Source organism: Perca fluviatilis, chromosome 2, assembly GCF_010015445.1.
Source record: "Perca fluviatilis chromosome 2, GENO_Pfluv_1.0, whole genome shotgun sequence".
Lineage (NCBI taxonomy): Eukaryota > Metazoa > Chordata > Actinopteri > Perciformes > Percidae > Perca > Perca fluviatilis.
Window position 1 is genome coordinate 28,177,344 of NC_053113.1, and position 12,760 is coordinate 28,190,103.

The 12,760-nt window shown below is 38.2% G+C and overlaps 1 long non-coding RNA gene across 3 annotated transcripts in view; it reads right to left on the reverse strand.

Moving 5' to 3' along the window:
• Positions 1–12,760, reverse strand: part of LOC120549228 — an 84,387-nt gene that overhangs the window by 11,322 nt on the left and 60,305 nt on the right. Inside the window, exons 4-5 of one of the 3 annotated variants that reach the window (XR_005637359.1) lie at positions 9,962–10,102; positions 7,831–8,948 (exon numbers count right to left, since the gene is read on the reverse strand). The exons of 1 other annotated variant lie outside the window; for it this stretch is intronic. This is a non-coding gene — a long non-coding RNA (uncharacterized LOC120549228). Of the gene's footprint in view, positions 1–7,830; positions 8,953–9,961; positions 10,103–12,760 lie in introns of those variants that run through there. One more of the 3 variants, XR_005637357.1, reaches the window with a different exon arrangement.

A 12,760-nucleotide genomic window follows, 5' to 3' on the forward strand; every position in this document is an offset into this window, starting at 1 on the left:
GATTTAGCCTATGTGTATATAGAGCAGGTTAGAACTTCTGTTGGGAAAGGCTAACGCCGAAATTGTCAGACAACTTTAAGAAACGGACTTGTTGTTTATAACCAAATTACAAACCTGTGTAATCTGTGTCATGTCTTGACCATGGTGTAATCCTCGCCATGTTCTGCCTCCTGCGCATTCTACCCAAGCGCCACCACTCTCCTAAACCAAACAGTATTTACAGTAAGTGAGAATGCATCTGACACGGACAATCTCGTGTTGTGTGCTACATGTGTGAAAAGGGCTCTCCAGACCTAATTCTCCAGACGTTTTCCAGAGTTCATATGAAAAACATCTAATAGCTTCTTGATGATTTGTTTTAAAATTGGTCCTTGATTTAAGACAAAGGTAGACAAAATCAGGCTTCTCATTTCTAGCTGACAACTGTTGTTTTTGCAGGTTGAAATGACAACCACAGATCTCAGCTGTAGCTTTAGCTAGCCAACTTGTGAAGCTGGTTTTAAAAAGAGACGCATGTAAAAAGGTTTTAGATATGTACTTGATGGCTACGATGTCGTGCTAAAAGACTGAGACTAAAGCTGTAGCTTATGTCCCAGGACCCAAAGTCAGCATCCTGATGTAGAACATGGAAATAGAGAACAGTAAATTACCACACACATTCACACTGATAGCAAATTTTAAAAACTCCTGTTCATCTGACATCAATGTCTTGCATTTGAAGAAACTGTGGCATCCTTAAAAAGCCCACAGGAAACCATTTCCATTTAGAAAGGCTCAGCTGTGGTTGAGCAGTGATTTGTTGAAATTTAACAAGCAAGGAATGTTGCGCAGGGGCATCTCTGTCACAGCTACTCTTTCCCCATTATAAGGATAAATACATCATTAAAAACGGTAGTGCCCTCGCTTTCAGCTCTCTTTAAATCATTCTGTTCGTGAGAAGATGAAATCTCATAAAGAGGCAATGGTGGGAGAAGAAAAGGCATAGAGAGGGCATGGAGATACAGAATGAGGAAGATGAGGGTAGATCAGGTCAGAGGAGGTCAAAAAGTAATGGGAAGACACTTAATAAAACTGGAATGTAGCAGAAGGAACAAACCACACTCTTTTTCATTAGTTTGTAAGGAACTTTGTCTGTCTGCAGTGTGCTGGGCAGGTACAGTGGGTTTTTGGCAAAAAAACAGCTGCCTGCTGTGACTGAAATGAGAATTAACAAAACAGTTAAGTTGTATTTTATACAGTCTATGGTTGCGGTCCAGAAAACCAGAACAAGCTTAAAGACGGTACCTCCAAAGAGCCGAGGGGAACTGCTGTGGGTTTGTCATTATGAGCAATGCCTTACACGTAGCTGTGTGATACATAATCAAAAATATTAATTATAGCCACTTTAATAAAGAAATAATAACCCTACTTAACCAAGGCATTTTGTGCCTAAACTGAACCAAACTGTAACTGTTTTAGAGGTACTGACAAATTATTTTGTTCTTATATTTGGGACATCAGACCATCAAGTACTATATGTTAAACTGAGACTTGTTAAAATAAACACAGTAGTAGTGGTCGTTCTATATGTACTATGCTGTCTCAGAGGACAACATATGAGCATACATTCCTGCATTACTGTATGTAGTTTTAACCCAGTCTAGTCAGAACCAATCACGCAGCCAGTGTCTTCCACTACACGTGTTTTCACATGCATCTCGTTATCTCAGCCTGTGTGAGCCGCGTCATTGTCCCGTCAGTCCTCGGCAGAGTAATGAGCTGTAATGTGCCTCTCGAGCTTCCTATATGTTTTTTTCTTTTTCCCCTCCCCTGCTTGACATCCCAGGGGAAGAGCGGTCAGAGCAGATCGTATCTCTATGGTCAACTTTATTAGGAAATTATTTTACAGACAGAATAGAGCTAACTTCAGCCGTCAGAGACAAAGACAGAGTCTAAAGGAGCGGAGGAAGAAATAATTTGTAACATTGGTCATCTGAGATGAAGAGTGGCAATGAGTGGCACGTAAAGTGAAAAGGGAAGATGTGGAAGAGAGAGGAAAGATAATGAGGCAGGAAATGCTCATTTTCAGTTCCACCATTAGTACATTCACTTATGACAACGGACATGGAAAGAGACATTGTATGCGAGTGTGAGCGAGGAAAGGAGAAACAATGCACCAGAGAGAGGACAGAGGATGTGTAACGAGGATGATGTTTGACTGAAAGAATAGTAAGTAGTAAGAAATTAGTAGGACAAGAGAAAAATCAAAGATGCAAAAAAAGTAAAAAGTGTACAGGGTAGCTATATTTCTAAACTTTAACAAACATCCGAGAACTCAACCATACAGTACATATTCACAATATTTATCAATGTGTTTGTGGTCCTTGTTTGGTCAGTCGAGGCTCAGGTGTTCATCCACCACCTACAGTTTACCTCAAACAACGCCCTCACTCCCTCACTGTCTATCAATGGCCAGTTTTTGTGGAAGCATGGACCTACAGTATCAACCAGTTAGATAGCATCAATGTGTTTCTACCTACGCGACCCAAAGCTTTTGGAGGTGACTCAGCGGACCCCACAAAGAAGAAATCATGCAAACATGAGCATCTGTTAAAATGGACAAGGCCATCTACAAAACCCTCCAATCAGACAGTTAGGTGTGTTTTTTTCATTCTCTCCATCTTACTGCTGACAATAACTGCCTACACAGCCCCATGGAAGTGAAGGATAACAACTCGAGGCGCCTGTTACCAACTCCAGTAGCTCCATCTACTCAGCCACCCAGGCACCCAGAGGTGAGAAGTAAAGTACTGTAGTTACTGGTGTGGTGCAGCAACCTGATGTAGGTCACCTTTGCTTTTAGGAAGAACAGCTGCTGTGTATTTTTCATGCTCACACATTTCGTTTTACCTTTTCTTTCTCCTCGAAAAACAGCTTGTTAGCAGTATTACTGTAACATCGCTCATTGAAAGTGATGGGCCAGTCTGCAGCAAACATGAGTCACCCAGTGTCTTCAACTTAAAATCAGGATTTCTATGACATCATCCTCTCTCAGGAAAGATTTTTGTTCTTGCAATAAATGAATGAGACATTGCATAATGAATCTTTTAAACAGTAAACAGTCTATACACAATAATGCATAGAAGTTAACCTTGTTGCTAAAGGATAAGGTATCTTGCTTGATAAAGAGATTGCATTTACATAGCCCCCCCATGCATTACTTTAAAGGACTGTAAGTAAAAAACAAAAATCCTCCACACTGCATATGAACCCAAGATGGCAGTATAATGAGCTCAATGATCCAGGAACCTGAACTGACAGAGGATTCTCTCAGTTCATCTCCTCTCAGGGTCTGACCCGAACACATCCATGGATCTGAGTTTGTCTAACAGATTCATCCTGGATCAGTTTGATGGGTAAACAGGAGTGGCATTTTTCACTGTTATCTTTGCCTCCTTTGAGGAATACCAGGTACACCTTATTTATCCTTAGCATATGTGATTATTATTATAATGGTTTTATTATTCTATTATTTAAAAATCATTGAATTCACTGTAGCCTATTTCTCTTTTATGACACGTTTTATCCTCTGTTCTCTTTCTTCCTTTAAGTCAAAAAAAAAAAAAAAAAAAAAAAAAAAAAAAAAAAAAAAAAAAAAAAAAAACACAAAAAAAAAAAAAAAAAAAAAAAAAAAAAAAAAAAACACACTGCCCTCACCAGACCTCTGACTCGTCCAATCTTTCTTCTCTCCATCTATCTTATGTCATCCTCTTTTCTTCCTCTTTCTTCATTTCCCTCATTGGACATTTATGTAACTCATCATTTACTAATACTGCATTAATGTGGTACACATGGGTTGTACCTGGGGTTGACTAATATGCAGACTTGGTTGCAGAGTATTTATAAATATGATATAGTGTTATGTGTTTTATACATTTTAAACAAATAAGGGGTTGAAATTTCCTGTCAAATAGAAAACGTATCAGACCATGAAAAGCAGATAGCTAATATTCTGAATTTGCTGTTGACAAGTTAAATCTTTTTTTTGGTGTTTTTTTTGAGAGCCAACGCGATCTTCATAGAAGAAGGAATGGACTTGGAGAGGTAGCAACCAGACCGGTCTGTCTTCCACATAACAAACACACACACTGTGGCATCACTTCATTCTGATCCACCTTCCTGGATTATGAATAAAAGTGCACATGGCGATACAGGTGTGTCAGGATGACCATGTTCTACATCATGATACAGAATGGATTTACATGAAGACTCTATCCTGTGGAGGATGTGTAAAAACTGCAGTGTGGTGACATGAGGAAATTTGCCGGATGAGAAGACAGACAAATAAGGAAAAGCAACAACGCTCTAAGCAAATGTCTCATTAAGGTTGTATTTGGCTACAAGCCCACACCACACTCACATTCAACAGCCCTGATGATGAGGAACAGTTTGAAGATAACCTTTCCTCCCCAAATATCTGGTACCAGAGTGGTAGTAATAAGTTACATATTTGCTTAGATCTTTTGATTTCGGTAATGAGGATATTTGGGGAATGTAGTTTGTAGTTTCTGGAGAAGACAATGAAAGAAGTTGGACTGAATTTATATAGTTTACGATTTGGACGATATGGGACTGGAAAGAAGATATTGTTGTGCAGATAAGACATTCAAACAATGATAAAACCTTTAAAGGTTTTGAGGGGAAAAATTTTTTTTAAATAGTACAACCATGAAATTAACTATTACTTGTTTGTTCCAAATGTCATGACTTGCTGAGAAGTGTATAATGTATTATACCTATGATAAGGTATAAGCTATGGAGACTTCACTGTGACAACTAAAGCCAAAATGTTCAAAGGGAAAAATACATTAAATTCTGTAGGTGTTAAAATGTAATAAAGCACATACATAGGCCTATTATGCATACACTCACTCACTTAGACAGACAGAGATGGTAAAACAGATGCAGACATAATGAGAAATTGATCGCTATGCAAATAGGAAACAGAAAGAGTATGCCTGTTAACATTTGCAGCACTGTATGGCTAGCAGAACAATAGGAGCTCAATGTTAAATGTTAACATGCTACCATTGTAGCATTATGTGTACCTCACTTACATGCATGGCTACCAGCAGATTTCTCTCTTTCCCATCACTGTCCTTATCAGGGTGTGATTTGTGGAAAAAGCAGAGGGGGTGGGGGGGATGTGGGGGGGATGTTATCATGCACAACAAAACAAAACATGCAAGAATGATATCCCCCTTTCAATACCACCATGGATATAGTGCCACTCGGCCAGCAATGCCAAAACACTTATTTATAAACTTCAATATTCAATGGAAACTAATCCCAAAATGAAATAGAACAATGTGGTGTCAACATAAAACACAGCGCTTTCAGGCCAGAGAGCGGAGTTCACTTCACGATGAGTGTTTTAATCCCAACCATGATTTTTTTCCTAAATTTAACTAGCCTAAACTTCGTCCCTTTGTCATCGCCGCATGACACTCAATTTTTCTGGCTAAATTAAATGACCATGGCCCCTGAAAGGACTTTCATCTGGCAGTGCCTTTAGCCGTCTCACAGTCACCTATTGGCGGCTAAAAAACTGCCGCTGGTTGCCGGCGTCCCAGAGCTCTGTAGCGGCTAAATACAACCAGCACCTGCCACTCAGATTTTATCGTTCTATGGCACTATGTGTTCATGTTACAGCGCTTTATTTAGTTTAAAATACTTCTATTTTAGGTATATTATGGTCTATTGGTGAAGTAGCATTGATCACTTTGAGGTGGGGATACATTTTGACCCCACCAGGGATAAAAAATAATTCGGCAGAGGCAGGGATATGTAGACCAGAAAGGATATAATCCCACGCATCCCCCCCCCCCCAGCAAATAACACCCTGGTCCTCATTGATGGAGTAAAGTGTTTGCCTTCTTCACTAATACCTGTCAGTCATTTGTACTAGTCAATATATATATGTTTATGTGTTAGGGTTTGGCTTTACATTTGATTTTAGATTTCCATTATATATTTAGTTATATATAGTATAGTTATATAGTTTTATTTGAGAAATTCCTCCCTTTGTACATTTCCAATCATGCCATGAATCATAGTTCCTCGTCTTCAAAGGAAGTTTTGTAAAAGTGGACCTTTCTACTGTATGATTTCTGTAATATAACTTCATTAAATTAATAAGAATGTGTGATGTTTGTCCATCCCATCAGGTTTATTTATGAATGTTTGTCACATTGAACTTATGGCAAAATCATGCAGTTCTACTTGTACTACTTATAATATTTTTATATTTATAATCCAAATGGAAACTCTCACATGCAAATAAAGTTATTTTCATAATTTATGTGCAGGCTATGCATTAGAAATGTACATGTACGATGTCTAGATGACATGTACTTTAGATGCTAGATGGTGTTTAAAGCCCCCAACGCCTCCTTCCAGGCAGCGCTGCAACCGTTGACTTCAAGGATCCTAACCCTAACCTTAACCCTAACCCCAACCAAAACCATTGCCTAATCCTAGTGCCTTCCAGGCAGCGCTGCCTGGATGGAGACGTTGAAGGCTTAAAACACCGATAAACACTTCAGATCCTCAGCTTTCTTATTTTTATACATTGAATTGAGGCTGGTTTTAAGTGAGTGCCTTCAAACAGCAACCTCAGTCATATAAAGTGCACCCGTCAAAAGATAATTTCAAAAAGGTGATTTGAAAGGCAATGTCTTATTTCAGTGGATTCAACACTGTCTAAAATGAACCCAATTGTACTGGCCTTCCTGGTACTTTACTTAATTAAGAGGAAGGGCAGAACGTTGAATAACAGGTGCTAATAATTGTCACTTTATTAGGGATTGATTTGTTTAATTGGTCTTCTAATTTATATGAATGAAATGATGAATTCAGAGTGGTTGGTCTTGATATATTCCAGTGAATGTATAATGACAGGACTTCATCCTGATGACACTGACTAAATCTTAATTAATGGTAATGTGGCTTCATCTTGAATCATCTTCTTCTGACTTAGTAATGATCACAGGATTTCCTGTTTCAACTAATAATGACTGCAGCTCCATTATAAAGACTGATTGTATGAATAATAACAATTGCACCATTCTCATACAGTAGAATTACATCATCTTAATCAGACATGAAAAATACATTTACAGCTTAAAACATTTGTAATAGTACCTATGTATTCTGTATTTGGTTAAAGCAGGATTAAGTAGTATTTCCACCCTTAACACTAAAATGCTGCAGGTCAAACTGAAGAACAGGCATTTTCATGAACATGTCTGAATTTAATTGTATGATTTCAATATTACTGAGAAAATAGTGTAGCATGAATAACTCCATGACTTTTGGTGAGTTCTGGAACTCATCCAGAACTGGACTTTGGTAAGACTCCAGCGTGGCAGTAGTGGAAAACCCAGGACAGGAATTACACTATATGACCCCTTTAACGCCCTGAGATCTGCTAATGCTCTTACATTCCAGATCAGTATACTGTAAACTGCATCAGAGTACACAATTGAGGATTTTAATCTAGAACCACAGAAACTGACTTTTTACATTTAAAGTAACATGTGTATGTTATAACATACATATATCCAAATGCCTGATCAAAGGATGCTGAACCAACAGGAAAGGTATGTCACAGCACCCATGCTGAGAGATGAGGGGTGCTCCAACAAATGGTATCCCAAGGAGAACACCTCTATGTGCTTCTCAAGGATGGTACATTAGGAAAGCACCCATGCAAGCATGTAACTTCATCAGAGTGTAATCATTTATTTTCTGTTCAAATTCTGCATACACACACACATACTCTATACGCTATATATAGGCCTATCTATGGACGTAAAAGGATGCCATGATGTTTTGTTATGTGTTATGTGATTGCTTTTCATGGATTGATGTTTACAATATTTGATTATGGTTTATATGCTAAATAATAATGTTAGCAATGTTTGAATTATATATGCAGCTAAACATATTTAGGTTTTAATTATAGGAGGTTAAGGTGTTGAAACTAGGGAAATTTTTTTCAAAAAAGGGAAAGATTAGGTCAGGAAAATTAATGTCAGAAACGTTTAGGACAAGAAGACTTTTAAGAGACGACACTAGACTTGTGTGCTCTTTTTCTTCCTTCTTCCTTTCTTTAACTTGTACCCTGCATAATCCTGTCTGTGTTTACCTGACCCTGTGACTGAGACCCCCTGGCACACCTTTTCTCAGGAGATTTCTTTGTCCTATCTTTTAGTCCTAATGCAAGCGGCCCGTGGGCTTAAAACTCAAAACGGAACCATTGAGTTTGGACGAAGCGCTGAAAAAGCTTGCAAAGACTCCGAGAAACTGCTCCAGTTCAACCAACACCATCCTGCTCTAACCACATGTTTTGGCTCTTCAAAAGCCGGAGCTGAAGAAAAGAAAAACAACAAGTTGTGACCCGAAGCTTCACCTGCTGCTGCAGAGAGAGAGAGAGAAAGAGAGAGAGAGAGAGAGAGAGAGAGAGAGAGAGAGAAAGAGAGAGACAGAAAGCGGAGCCACTCCAAGGGAACTAGCCAGGTGAGGAAAGTGAGTTTCTCAGGCCCTGAGATAGTATCTGAGACAGAATCTGAAGAAGACTTCATTTCTTTCTTTTTTTCCCCATGTCTAAACTGTGACACATCCTACTGCTTTTCCTCTTCTCATCTCATCTTGTCATTCATTATTTCTCTTGTTTCCTTCTTTCATTTTTTTCTCTATCCATTTCTTTGTCTGAATGGCAAAGACTAATGACTATACACAGATCTGTGTACACTTAATGGACTAAATATTCCTTTGTGTGATTTTCTGTGAGCTTCATAAGGCATTGTATAAGCAAGTGTTTTCTTTGTGCATGTATGTGTGTGTGTTTTGATTGTTAGCACTTCAGGCTATCCCAGACACTCCATCTGTAGTCCTGCCAGTCACGGCTGTCTTTGGGGAGAGGAGAGATACAAACAAATACATGAATGAATGAAATCATGCGCATGCACACACACTTACTCATGCACACACGCACACACACATACATATATACACAAGGAATCTCCCATGTTATTTAACACTGAATGATTCTTTTTTTTTCTATTGAAATGTATCATCAAGGTAACAGTGCTTCCAAAAGACACACCTTTTGTTTCTATTTTCACTTTTTTACACTTTTTTGTACATTTATCAACACTTTTTCATGTTAATCTATGCGAACTGTAATGAACCATGAAGTTACATAACATGATAAAGTGCCCATCGATCTTTTTAATCTAGGGAACGTCTGGCTGTAGATTATGTTTCTATCTGTGAGTGCAGAGTGATAAAGTGTCTGACAGACAGCCAGATGGGAGTCACTCTCTGATCTAAAAGGTGGCTGGCAATAATGAGACACAGATGGTAGCGGTATGTCTACACACACACACACACACACACACACACACACACACACACACACACACACACACACACACACACACACACACACACACACACACACACACACACAAGAAATAAGTACTGCAAGTTTTTCTCTTGCTATGCTTATTGTGACCGTTAATACCAAGGAAAATTGCTTGTATGTGAAAAGCTACTTGGGAATAAACCTGATTCTGGTTCTGATGTGATCCGGTGTCAATATAAAAATATTGATTAAAGTTGCCTTAAGTTATTAGAAAATGACAATATCCAAATTCAGCGAAATAAAGAGCACACACTGTAAGTGCTTACACTATTTCAAGTTATTTGTTTGAGCACTGGTAACAGTGCTTCCAAAAGGCACACCATTTGTTTCTATTTTCACTTTTTTCCATTTTTTTGTGTTTAATCACAGCATCAGTTAAGGACCAAACATTCTTCAGATTTTTACTTTTAATTACAGTAACGTGGATGAAATGGATGTTGGGAGATAAAAATAAAAAGGCATTAAAAAAATGAAAAGAAAATAAGCAGTTACCATGACCAGCCTGAGAGATGGAAGGAGACCAAGAGACATTTCTCCAGACAAAAGATATGTTGACCTTGAGGAGAGGATCACATGTCGTTCAAAATCTAATCGTCGCAGTGACCCAATATAGCAAGTCCTCACTGGAAAGCACTGAAAACATGCCAATGAAATAAAGCAGTGTGTTAGCTCAAGGTTATAAAAGCACACATGTTGATGAAAGGCACTTCATCTGCTGGAAGGCAAATTAAAGAAATCTTTTGGCTGCATAATGACCAAAAACAGTGATCACTAGCCTCTTTGGCAGTACATTTAATCCAGCATGGGGGCCATGCCGGGAAAGAAGGAAGAGATTAATAAATTGTAAACAAAGATAATGATGGATGAAGCAACAGTTTCAAGAACCAGACTGTTGTGGTAAAATTATTTGATATGAATAACTCCTCAGCCCGTGGAGCAGGGCTACTTGACCTAACAGACTGTGAGATAAACAAGACGTTACCCAGAAGCTGTTCACCAATATTAATAATTTACAGCTTTGTTTTCCACATTTTTGGAAAACACCATCCAAAGTGCTTTGTATTCTTTAAAGCCAGAAGATAAGCGTTAAAAACAAAATGAAATTAAACATATCACGGTTATTTTTTTACATGATCTTGTGTTGGTTGACTTGTGAAAAAGAGGGACATTTGCATTTAATATATTTAGTAAATGCACTTTTAAACAGTGCAATCAACTAAATTAATTATAATGAAAGGATGAAACGTCTGTTACAAGAAATCTGATTACACATGCACACACAGCAGTGTTTTTATTGAATAGCTGTACTGGTCAGGCACAAAGATGTCTATATATGGTGTGAGAAGGGCAGAGGAAAATAATGATGTAAACTTGGCTCTCTAAGTCTCAGTTTTTTTTACTTTAGTTTTACCTTAGCACATAAAAATGTAGTGGGAGTGGAGGTCTGGGTGGTGGATATGTGTGTAGTCCTCTACATCATGCATTACACTGAGAAACCACAAGAGGGCAGTTAACATGTGCCAGCTTGCATACAATAGGTGTGTCAGGTAATTATTGATCTTGGTGATGATGTAGAGGTCTCAGAAACCCGTGTATCAAATATGATACAAATGGCGTTAGATCCCAGAGTAGTTATGACAGAATGCAACTAGATTAAAAAAGTATGTACTATGGCAATAAAAGTGTGTACGTATGTGAGTGTTTGTTATGACTAACTGCCCTTAGGGTGAACTCATTGCCAGAAAATGACCTTAAGATTTGCAGTGTGTAAGAGAAGAAAGCAAAGATAAAGACACAAGGTCTGAGATTCAGTGTGCTCAGTTGCTTTGATAGCACAGTTGTGTTAATGTGTGTGTGTGTGTGTGTGTGTGTGTGTGTGTGTGTGTGTGTGTGTGTGTGTGTGTGTGTGTGTGTGTGTGTGTGTGTGTGTTTTCCCGTAAAGACTGACTCACTGACTCAGTCATTCTACAGATTAGCACATTTTACAAGAACAAACACTGCTTGCTGCATGTTTTTCAGCTCTTACGTGGCACACGTCTGATCTTGTCTTAGCTGATCTTCTCATGGCTTCATAACTTTATTTACTCTCGGATGTAAATCTCCATAAAGCTCCGAAAAGATTTAGATACTCTTCTCACTAGGTCATAAAGCTTGTGGTTAAGTATTGATATACTGACATTCCATATGTGATTAACTTATTTAACAACTTTAGAATTTCATTTTGCAGTTATCATTTGTGTGTTGAACCACCAGAAACTGCTAATAATAACACATGGGGAATCCACTATGAAGAGTAAACTAGAAAGCTTATGGTTTTGGTGTATTTGTCTATTATCAGATTCCAAAACAACTTCAGAAAGTGTACATTTATTACCACGATGTCATGTAAGTCTATGAGAACTGTAATGAACCATGAAGTTACTTTACATGATAAAATGCCCATCGATCTTTCTAACCTAGGGAATCTCTGGCTGTAGATTATGTTTCTATCTGTGAGTGCAGAGTGATAAAACCAGATGGGAGTCACTCTATGATCTGAAAAGTGGCTGGCAAAAATGAGACACAGATGGTAGCGGTATGTCTACTGTCCCACACAGACACAGACACACACACAGACACACACACACACATAGCAGTATTTTTGTCCTCTTTTTTAAAACACTGTATAGCTCTCTACATTTTTTGACAGAAATATTTTACATGTTTTATTTTAAATTTCTAATTTATATTCAAGATTCTTGCAAGTACTTACAGTATTTGTTTCTTTTCCCTTTTCTCTTGCTATGCTTATTGTGACCGTTAATACCAAGACACATTCCTTGTATGTGAAAAGCTACTTGGGAATTAACCTGATTCTGGTTCTGATGTGATCCAGTGTTTATACAAAAATATTGATTAAAGCCGCTTTAAGTTATTAGAAAATGACAATATCCAAATTCGCGTAACAAAGAGCACACACTGTAAGTGCTTATACTATTTCAAGTTATTTGTTAGACGGTTTTCTGTGCTGATTCAAGAGGAAGATAATGCAGCTACAAATACTTGAAGCAATGCAATTAGATACAAATGTTGGCCAGCTCTGCTCTTTAAAGAAAAGTAAAAAGATTTGGATTTGTGCCTGGAGAATCCATTGGTCTCTACTTCCAGCACACGTCCTGATTCATCTGACCACATACACACACACACACACACACACACACACACACACACACACACACACACACACACACACACACACACACACACACACACACACACACACACAGAGTCTGGAAACGGCAGAGACAGAAA